This window comes from Cydia pomonella, chromosome 19 (assembly GCF_033807575.1).
Source record: "Cydia pomonella isolate Wapato2018A chromosome 19, ilCydPomo1, whole genome shotgun sequence".
Classification (NCBI taxonomy): domain Eukaryota; kingdom Metazoa; phylum Arthropoda; class Insecta; order Lepidoptera; family Tortricidae; genus Cydia; species Cydia pomonella.
Genome location: NC_084721.1, coordinates 5,110,502 through 5,122,548, shown reverse-complemented (window position 1 = coordinate 5,122,548; position 12,047 = coordinate 5,110,502). Strand labels below are relative to the sequence as shown.

The window sequence follows — 12,047 nt, the reverse complement described above, 5'->3', positions numbered from 1 at the left end:
TTGTTCTATATTACATCACTTTTTGTTAAGCTGTTACAGAATGGTAGTTACTTATGAAACGTTATTTGATCCGCTGCTTTTGATGCTGACTGTACGGGTAAACTTACTTTCTATGCATCTCGTTCGTACTCGCTTATAAGTGAGGGCGAGATGTATAGAGAGTAAATTCCGTTCTCAATAGCGTATGTCAGTTTTGACACTGTCAGTGACTCTTGGTACGAGTAAAGGTCGTGTTGGGATACAAAAGACACTTGCACTTTTTCAAACGGGCTAAGTAGTTTTCCCTATTCGTATTGTTCGCACTTTGTCCAGAATAATAGAGTCAGAAAAAGCAAATTTGGCAACGATTTTGATAGCCCAGCCTGTGCGAGTGTTAAGTAAACTTCATAATTTCATAGAAATTTGGCATTTAAAATAACACTTGCACTCTGGGCCAACTTATCTTGGTCTGACTCTACGTATAAAATTAACCATATCTGTACAATGAAATTAAATAGAAATTCCCTCACCTAAGCTACAACTGTTTCTTCGTCTACCAATTCATTGTTTACTTAACAATAAATCGACAGTGAATTGTAAAATGAGATAACAGCCAGCTTATCCGTATTTTCTTTAGTTCACCGTTCTTATTGTCGAGATTTGAAAAGAAGCAGATAATTTACTGAAAATTACTGCTTGGCCATAAAACATAATTTTATGAGAAATAAATAAATGACCAATGATTGCATACTTAGGTATGTCATCATCATTATCACAATGTCCCATTAGTGGCCGATAGCTACAACGCAATGTGTTTAATAAGTTACAATATTTATCATTTCGCATGCTTTGAATGTGGGTCAATGTTTATCTGAGGGCATTTTCCTCTCTGTCGTCGACCCATGAGTAACTAAGGGGAAATAAATGCCCTATTTTACCGCCAAAAATTAAGAAATCGTTCTGATTGTACTTATTCCGCTTTACACAAATTAAATATTTCTTTTGTCGTGACGTGACGTGTACCAATAGGAATACACCAAAAACATTTTTTCACGCTATACTTACGTAGGTGAGCAACGGCAGAACGTGAAAAGTTTTTTAAAGTTGACATTATCCATCTGAATAAAATAAAGTAAGAGATATGAATTGCTTACCATTAGATTGCTATTGAATTCTTAATTTGTTTGAAATAGTTTCACTACCTAAGTTGTCTGTATCAGCTAATGCTGTTGCCTGTTAGCAGTTGCAGATCAAAAAAAGTAAAAGGCGATCTCGCTGATATTCATACTTTGATGAACACACTTTTTTGAAATTTCTGTAGTTTGCAAAATATTAGTGATTTTTTCCTGTAGGAGATAGGCATTTCCAGAGATGCAGTCTCCAATTGCAAGTAAGTCCTAATCCATGGTTACGGCCATTATATGTAGATCTAATACTGGTTAATTTAATTACTGATTTTGTACATTTTTCTCGTTTTATTTGGTTTCCTAGTATTCGAAATGAAAGACACCATTTCAATCTGTCGCGTCGTCTGATGCTGTCGCGACCTGATGCCGCCGCTGAATCTGTCAATTTCCTTGATATAATGAGTAATAACGGATTGAACGTCATAATCGCAACTCTCGGCCCGATTCGAAGAATGAGATACGATAACGGTAAGTTCTGGTTTAGATAAGTTCCCATCTAGATATCGTTTGTATGTCGTATAATTGACAGAAGCAGTTCGATTCGGGCAACCATTGGGATTACAGCGGAATCGAAATAAACGTCAATTTTGACTTGTTGTTTAGTTATCGATCTTTTAAAGATCTTAAACGTCTTAATCATTCTTCGAATCGGGCTGTCTGATGCTGCGGCGTTTATCAAGGAAATGTCGCAACAGTCAAGCAAGTGTAGTTGACATCCTGAGAATGTAAACTTTATTCTGTCATATGCCTGAACAACTACGAGTAATAAGAGACTCAACTATTATTTGAAAATGGAATTCATTGCAACTTAACGTTTATCTAAATATGAAATTTCACAATCGAATCGGGATGCGACCGAGAGGTCCCGAAGGCGTCCGGGGGTGCCCGAATCCCTCACCTTTGGACACCAACGGCCAATGCCGAATCAGTGCCTGCTCGCAGCGCGTGGCGAGTGGACGTGTGACGCGCGTTCGCGGGGTCCACCTGCTCGCGTTTGCTAATGAACATAAATGAAAAATTGTGCTCTGTGAAACAATTAGTCACACTGATTTGTGATGTTTAATTGAATTTTGAAATGGAGTTAACTTGATTTATGGAGGTAAATTAAATAAGTTATTTTAATAGCTGTATGAGGTAAACTTCTTGCACTGTTTTTCACATTATGGGTCAAATTTTGAATACCTAATTAAATATTAAAACCAACACCAGCTTGTAGTTCTTTTTTGTATTTTGAAATTAAATTTTCGGCATTAAATTATATTAAAATACTAAATCAGTCGATACAAAAAAAAACAAGCTGCATTAAACCGCTAAAATTTTTCATATATTTTCACACACATAATGCGAGTCATTTAATATATTTTAAGAATTGCATTCTAGGGTATTTATTTATCATATACTTGCTTTTAAATTATCATTTTCTTATTTACTTCATCACATATCACAATAGTTTAATAGGTGTAGACATATGTTAATAATAAAATCATTCAGCTTACACACGTCCCTCTGCTGAGTACAGGCCTCCTCTCGTCCGTGAGAAGTCTTGAGCTATACTCGTATTAGCCACGTTGACCCAATGCGGGTTGAGGACTACTCAACACCTTTGAATTTATTTGCAGATGTATGCAGGTTTCCTCATGATGTTTTCCCACACCGATATTCTAGGGGTAAACACTAAATGATATTTCCTTAAACCTCATTGGTATGAGCAAGGTTTTAAGCCCGCGGCCTCCGAATAGAAAGTTGGACGTCAGAAAACTCGGCCATCACCACTTCAACATGTTATTGACCTCTAGTTTCGTATTTATTTTAGATGCTATCTACTTTTTTCTACAAATAAACTGGTCTCTGTTGTACAAAGATAGAAGCTAGATGCAACTTTAAATTCTAAAACGACAACGCCAGTCAAAAGGTCACGTGGTATCGGTCACGCGCGTGTCTATCGCATCAACCCAACCGAAGGCGTCACCATCCCTCAGCGGTAAAATTAAGTCCTGATCGGCACAGGAATGAGTACACCTCAACTTTCTACTACTTAATGTAACTCTGACTAGTACTTTATTAAATATGCCTAGTTTTCTGGTGTCATCCATAAGCAACAATTCGTAACAGAATCATCGAGGTTGTCATTTTTTTTAATACTACGTCGGTGGCAAACAAGCATACGGCCCGCCTGATGGTAAGCAGTCTCCGTAGCCTATGTACGCCTGCAACTCCAGAGGAGTTACATGCGCGTTGCCGACCCTACACCCACCCCCCCTCGTTGAGCTCTGGCAACCTTACTCACCGGCAGGAACAGAACACTATGAGTAGGGTCTAGTGTTACTTGGCTGCTGTTTTCTGTAAGGTGGAGGTACTTCCCCAGTTGGGCTCTGCTCTAGATCTGGAATGACATCCACTGGCTGTGCCCTACCACACAAAGCGAGATGACATTCACAATGCCCATACCTCTCTTATGGACGTAGTTTAAGGACGTACCCGGGTCCAATTTGAAAAGCAGTCATTAAAGAAGTCAAATAACAGCCTTTGATACTTTTATCTGAAGACAGACCTTAATTTTAATATGTTGCTTTCACTTTGTCAGCTCTTCCAAATATTAGTTGCCCGTGGAAAGAAAAGTACAGTCAGCGATAAAAGCGCGTATCATAAATGAAATTTTTGACAAAAACTTATTTCTTGTTGACTGACTTTAGTCTCACCTGATGGAAAGCGATGAGAAAACCTAAGATGTAGCCTGACTACCTAAGCCTAAGATGTAGCTCAACCTTTCATATGTGTGTGGTCATCAAAAAGCATGGGGAAACCTTGGTTGCGCTGTATAGAGTAGAAACAATGATTTTCGAAAAAAAGGTGACTAAAAATTCGATAAGAATCCTTATCACAGACAAGAGGTTAAAAGGGAAGAATACCACTCGTACATACAAAAAACATGTTTTTCCACTTCTACTTAAATGCATTTGTGATATGGGCCTTGTTGCCTGAATCAAATTTTTAAATAAAAAAAATAAACAAATATTTTCAATTCTCCATGATTTTTAGTATGTTATTGACACAATTAAAAACTAGGTTTTTAGACTGCTTTTTTCATAATTAGCAATACCAAAAAAGTTTTTTTTAGGAAAAAAGTGAAACCAATTTACCTAGAATATATTATTCTGAAGCGATCGACAACAAAATCTTTGTTAAGATTTAGTTAGTGGAAACCGTCTCGAAATAGAATTTCATAGAAAAAGTACCGTTATTTCGTTAGGATCGCAAAGCTATTCTCCCCTATTAAAGATACCTATATCGTCTCGATCAAGAAACGTTCTCCTTCATCCAAAGGCTTCGGACCGATAATTTCGGAACTGAGAGAGCATTGTACGCCTTACAAATTGACTACCGTCATTACCATCAATGTTCGCATAACAAAGCATAGAATAGAACATGCTTGTTGGCAAATAAGCAGCTGCGCTGGCATTAATAGCTCGAACTTGTTCTAACGAGTTAATGGTTATGCAAATCGAATATGGGCTAATTACACAGCCATATTTCAATATTTGCCAGCAATGTTCCTGTTGCCCCGTGTTCGCTTACAAATATATGGTATATGGTTTTATTTATGACACCTTAATATACTAGCAGAATCTAGTACATATGACAGCCAACGCCGCGAGAGTCGTAAATGTTGTAGAAGTTATATTATTTTTACAATTTAAATATTACTATTACAAACGAAATATAAATAACGATTTCGTGCATGCATCTTTATTATCTTCAATATATTGCAACGCATGTAATCTGCTATATATTTTTAGAGCGCATCATGTTGATTAAGCCGCTTTTGTTGTTAACTGTACCTGACAAAGGAATAACCGTTAAATAGTCTTCACCAATAAGTTTCACTGTCCAACACTAATTTAGACTTTACGTAGATATAACTAATTTATACTTCACTAAGTTTATCCTTGGCCATTTCAGTTCACAAGAGCTTAGTCTAGTTTTGCTTAGCGTGATTTGACTAACAAGTATGAGAAACTTAAACATGCTAAGGTACCCACGGCTGTTGCAAACTTGCCGATGCACTGCCGTGCACCTTGCTAATTTCAAGTTACCTTGCATGTAGCTTAGGATTTATTATTGTTAGTAGGTACATATTGTAATTGTCATAAGTTGCGTTTGAATGTACATGAATATTCATGGAAATCGCATAATTTAAAAATCCAGTGTTTTTTCAATCTTTTTCATTAAGACATCGATCCGATTCGAACTTTAAGATACGTCAAACATTTGCTAAAGTTACGATATGTATTACATATGTTAGTGTTAAAAGTGACGTTTCTTTAAACAAAAACGTCCGTCACTTAATAAATTTTTGGTTTAACATTTGCATTAATTACTTATTATTTATGCTAAAATATTCGCTACCCTATAGATTTTATAAATCTGTATAATTTTAGCTAGCTGCGTACAGAACGCACCCTAAATAAAGATAATTAATGAAAGTCAAAACCAGGAAACGGGCCATTATCTACCACTTAAGACAGTGAACAGGGCCTACATTCTTCTTCGTACAATTCCATTCATATTAGATCAATTTATACGCGTTTTTCACTTCATATTGTTTTTGTTTAAGCAAGAACGAGAATGACGTTACCAATATAATTCATTATTAAAAAGAAAAACTGGGTCGAAAATGTAATACCTAACGTTGAAAGTATACGTAGATCAAAGTGGGTATACTGAGTGGAACTCTGCTAATTTAATTAAAATAATAGTACAAAAAGCGCTGAACTGAAGTAGTCGAGGATATTAAGTATTTTCTAGGAAGTATTCCATTAACTTTCCTTTAGTGAATTTCTTATACATATTAATACTGTTTTGAGCTTGAATGCCTATAAAATTTGGTAATTGACATTATACTAGACGCCTCATTCTGATATAGTCTGTCTTTTAACTACAATTACTACGCCATAAATTGCATGCAAGAAACGAATAGGTCAATCAAATTAGATTTTTCCGAAGAATTAATTCCCAGCAAGCTAGAAATCGTTTCAATAACTTCATTTGATCCATGCGTGTAATCTGGGTTTGCGCAATCAAAGGATTGATGCAATAATGTTTGCTATTTTTCAATTTTTAACTTGTAGCTCGAAAACCGACAGAAAATTTGCTCTAACCCGCACCTTAATATGTATCATAAAGTTTTAAAAAAATATCGCCATTTTGAATATCCTATATTAAGCTTAGAATAAATTTAAAAGTGGAAAAATTACTGTCTTCGGTGAGACTTGGACTCACGGCCTCTGGATTCAAGTCTCACCCAAGTCAGTAATTTTTTCACTTTTAAATTTATTCTAAGTTTAATAGCATCGTTCGCAGACGTTTATGCTTCTTAAAAAATAATTTAATATCTATATTTTTGGTATGCTATGGTATGTATATTAAAATACTAAAAGTAAGTTTCACAAATGTCTGGCCCACCAACCTTGTTGCTAGTGCGCTATTGTAGTTGATAGTGGGTTTCTTCTATATCCAGTGCTTTGGCAATCCAAGGCAAAATGTATCTCCCAATAAGGCTTCAAAATTTTATGAACACCTCCTGGGATTGCACTAACTCGGGTTACACGCATTTAAGACTAAATGAAGGTATTCAAACGATTTGCAGCTTGCTGGAAATTAATTCCTTAAAACGCTCTTTGAATCCAATATGGTTGGCCCACAATGAGCATACCCATACTATTTCCTATGGCTGCACCTATGTACTTTATATACAATAGTAAATAGAGATACAAAACATTAGTACTCACCGCTTGATTGTTAACAAAAACCGATTCGAAATTATAAATCGCAAAACCCTCCAGACCAATTCAAAACTACATTTTGATATTTAAATGATATCAACATCGTGTTATCATTCCCTCGTGCAATGCATTCGTATTATTCGTTCTTGTGTATTGGTGCGAGCGAGATGCTAGAGCTAATAATAACAAAGATATTAAAATATACGTTTGAATCGGCCTTCTGACACTGGGTTTAAAAAAGTATGACATAATATGTGGCTTTCCATCACAGAAGGGTCCTTATGCTTCAAGTTCAATAAGGTCCTATCCATCTGAAATTCTGCTAAAAACGTTCTTATTGCACATGAAGCATAACCCTTCTCTGATGGAACGCCACATATTATGACCATTTTTGAACGTATTAATTATAAAGTTTTTGTAATTATTTTTCAGCGCATATTTCGAATGAAGTTGACTTTATATTGTATACATTTGAATTGAAGCGGATTTTAGGTAATCCTAGGAGTAACGGCCTGATTCGAACCTTAAGATATATAGATAGATTGGATATGTCAGTGTCAAAAGTAATGTTTTTTTTTAAGAAACGTCACTTATGATATTGACAAATCTATCCATATCGTATCTTTAGCAAATGTTTGACGTATCTTAAGCTACGAATCGGGCCGACTGTCAAAAGTGACGTTTTTGTTTTAAGAATGTATTAAAGTTTGAATACGCTGTGTTTGTGTCTGTTGGAAGCGCTGGTGGCCCAGCGGTAAGAGCGCGCGACTTTAAATCCGGAGGTCGCGGGTTCAAATCCCGGCGCGTAACAATGAGTTTTTCGGAATTTATATTTGAAATATCATTTGATATTTACCAGACGCTTTTCGGTGAACGAAAACATCGCGAGGAAACCAGAATAATCCCAATAAGACCTACCTAGTTTACCCTCTGGGTCGGAAAGTCAGATTGCAGTCGCATTCGTAAAAACTAGTTTCTACGCCAATTCTGGAGATTAGTCGTCAAGCGGACCCCTGGCTCCCATGTGCCGTGGCAAAATGCCGGGACAACACGAGGAAGAAGAGTTCAAGTTTGAATACGCTCCTACGCAACACCGTAGACATACCTCGTAAACCAGTTCTACGGCACGCCGTAGAGCTGTAGCATTGCTGACGCTACGTCTTGACTACGGCTTGGCAGAGCGTAGCCACAACAAAGCTACGGCGTAGCTGCGTACGCGCATCGATTTCTTTATTGATAAGTTTTTTCAGTCGTATTTTTCGGATTTTTTTGTAGAATATTTTTTGTTATCACGACTGATGTTTGAGCCGATGATTTTTGACAACCACACAAATACGATAGGTAAAACAGTGTGATAATGCCGATACTGATTTAACTATTTGGTAGAGGATCTTGTTTTGATATGACCTTCACTAAATGCAATCAGACACGTGTTATTAGGCATTTTGCTCGCATAAGGTGCGCAATTTTTTATCATTAGTTATTTCTTACAATTTATTGTTATAATAAAGCTCCACAAATCGAACTTTTTTTTATTATACCGTAATATTATTAGTGGAACATGCTTAGTGCAGTCAAATTTACGACTGTTTTCATTTTAAAGAACGAAATCATATAAGGTACCTACGTTTTGATTATTAATTAACACGATGCTCAAATTTGTTTCTATTCCGTTTCAACATTAAATTAAGCTGAAAATACTTGAGACAGGGTCCTGAAAATTATTTTCCTACGAAATAACCAGACTTTCGTTCCGCGAACGGATTAATTCTTGAAAATCATAAAGAAAACATTTTTAATCTAAATTTTCCGATACAGGCTCCGGGATGATTTTAATTTTAATAACAGGTTATGATTTAATCAGGATTTGTTAAGGATATCATCTGTCAGTGTAAAAAGTGACTTTCATTATATTTTCACTTTTATTTAAAATCGAAGCCATGTTTCCTAAGAACAGATGTGGCTATCTCTCATAGTTTCTGACTTATCCATACTGACCGTTTTGGATTGTTCAAACTGATTACAGGACTAGATATACCGTATCCTATTGTAAGTATAACGTTTCAGAGCAATCTAGCTAGTCGGTTTAAAATGATAGCGTAACTACGTTTGTATGGAGAACCAAGCTAGCTGGGGACCCTTAAGGACACGTGGTAAAATGGATAGAATACTTCCAGATTGGAAGGAAAAAGAGCATTATGGCCACATTTAACCAAAGATTCTTCGTAAGCCATGTTTTTTTTTTAATATCCTAAGCATCTCCTAAATGGGCCACGACAACAGTTTCTCGTCTACGCCTCGAGCCAGTTTGTTCACCCGTAATTCTAGCTAAGATACGGTTCCGATACATTTTACTCTACGAATGTGGGAACAAAGGCACCGAAGTACATATTTTCTTGTCTTGTTCGAGATTCAATTATTGTTTACATGTACAATATATATCACATATTCCTTATCAATGCCCCTGACATCTATTCTTATTAATTATATAAAGGAACATTAATATTTTAACTACAATTCTCACTGTATTTATAATACAGGTTTTTTTTTTCACCATTTCATCCGTTATGTTGCTTTGCCTTAATAACCTTTCATCCGCTTACTGCTCTTTTCACTAATGTTGGTACAATGTCACAGATTTCATGTCATGTGTTTGCCTGTGTTGTCCATAATATTAGACTATCCAGACTATCTTTCCACAAAAAAAATACCAAACATCCTCATCATAAGTTGAAAGACACTTCGGCATTGGTAAAATCCTCTCTTCTCCCTCGCATTGTCCCGGAATTTTGCCACGGCGCAACTAAAACCGAGAATTGGCGTAGACACTAGTTTTATAACGAAAGCGACTACCATCTGACCTTCTAACCCAGAGGGTTAACTAGGTAGTCCGATAAGTCCGATTTCCTCACGATGTTTTTCGTCACCGAAAAGCAACTGGTATATACCGTATGATTTTTCGTACATAAGTCCCGAAAAACTACGAGTAATTTGTACAAGCCAGCATTTGAACCCAGACATTGGCACTGGGTTACAAAATCCAGGCATTGGCAAAATTCATCTGGCTTAAAGTAGGTATACAAGACATTCATGAAAAGAAAAATCATAACTTGATATTACAATCCGAATACGCCTTCAGGACTGTTGATTTAGGTTGTCTGTGTTCCGGTTATAAAAAAAATATTCACATTGTTTATTGCTGTTCAAGTTAACAAGAAAAACAAGAGATAAAATGGATGTACATAAATCCTTATTTACTACATTCCATTTACACTCAGACTCTAAAACTCTGGTCATAGAAGAAGATAATTATTTAATGACAATGTCTGCTAATATCATCCTTAACGGCAAATTCTATGAAAATATAGCCTTTCTTAATGATACTCTAAGAAAAATGTAATTACATTCTATGAAAATATTCTAGTTTGTGTTTTTGACAAGTAGACACATTACTATTTAAACTATAAACGAAATAAATGTTTGTTTATAGTTCTTAATGATATTTCCACACTTCACTTGCAAAACTAGATCTATAAGACTTTTATTTTGCTTCCCTTATACCGATATCTTCATTACGGTAATTTCTACTACCTACCGCCTTTGCTTGGTTCTTTATGTTAAATTGCTGTCTTAAATCATAAAGGTTTTTTTTTACATTCCGAGTAGATTAAAAATATCCCTGACATTTTGCCCTAGTAACATCTTAAATTTTAACAACAATGAGAGTGTTTTTGGATAACATTGTTTATATTTCATTATATTTGAAATTAAGTATTTTATATAATAGTGAAAGTGAATTTCATTAACTTAAGCATGTTACAATGCACTTATATTACAGCCCCAAGAAGATACCAGTGTACCTAGAGTTCCATCAGAAAACATCAAATATTAAATGAAATAATTATTGTTCATTTTAACAAACTAAATCAATATTAATAAGAACATTATTATTTTAAAACTAAGATATTTATCACGAAATGAAGACAGAAAATATTTAAGAAATTAAAAAAAAAGCAAAATATATATAACTTATAAATATTGCAAAAGCTTAAAAATCTGTTCTTTGGTATTTTGAAAGACAAAACAAAACAAGATTGATCACAAGTAGCGGTAAAAACAATTGCGCGCCGACAAGCACGCCACAGAGCGGCCCGCATTGAATTTCTTTCAATACGTATTTCCCGATACAGCCTTAGTGACTCCGTGTTGACTCGGGTTGGCTGTGTTTTGTGATCTTTGGTATTTGGCTTGCTATATTCTAGACACTAGATTGTAGCTATATGTGTGCGATAGATTGCGCCTATATTAATTACAATATTTATATTTTAGTAATATATTTAAATATGATTATGAATAAGAACCGCTTATAGAGTCATCTTTTGCGATGTTTATGTGTAGCAATACACGTTGCATGATCTTAATTTAATCACTAGTATACACTTCTTTCCAAAAATATTTAATTTTATGTTTTCACTAGATAAAGGACAGTCGTGATATTGTCGGCTATAATCCCAGAATATTTATATTTATGCTTAAAGTAGCCAAAATGTTAAATTCATAAAATCTTATAAGCACATTCAAACGACCGACGACCTGCTGGCTTTGAGGAGCCCCGACGCATTTGGTGCATGCTGAATCGGATAAGGACGGGAGTTGGAAACTGTGCCTATCTATGGCACAAATGGAACTGGTGCGAATCACCAGTATGCCGGTGTGGAGCACCCGAGCAGACCGTACACCACACGGTATTTGACTATCCTCTAACCAAATACCATGGGCAAGTAGAGGATTTTACCACCTTAACTAAAGAAGCGGTACAGTACCTACTTAAAAACTGTAAATCTCTGAAGTAGAGTAACAAAAAGCCATACGAAAAAAAAAAGCACATTCAAACACATTTACTGCCTTTATAAACAAAATATCGACGTCCAAGTAAAAACGTTACGATAAAACTAACTCTCCCCTATTCCCGGTGGCGGTGGTTTTAGAATGATGCATGGACACCTAAGCACTTAACAATAGAACCAGTTGCGGTACAAGTAGTAGACAATTACGCGCCAACAACCACGCTTTCCTGGCCAGGAAGCGGCATTCAAAC

General features: G+C 35.7%; 1 protein-coding gene across 2 annotated transcripts in view; it reads left to right on the top strand.

Annotated features, from left to right (window-relative positions):
- The first annotated feature begins 1,280 nt into the window (after positions 1 to 1,280).
- The window catches only part of LOC133528226 (hemicentin-1-like), a 189,280-nt gene continuing 178,513 nt past the window's right edge, over positions 1,281 to 12,047 (top strand). For both annotated transcript variants that reach the window (XM_061865505.1, XM_061865504.1), the window contains exon 1: positions 1,281 to 2,265. The gene's annotated coding sequence lies outside the window, so the exon portion shown is untranslated. The remainder of the gene's footprint in view (positions 2,266 to 12,047) is intronic.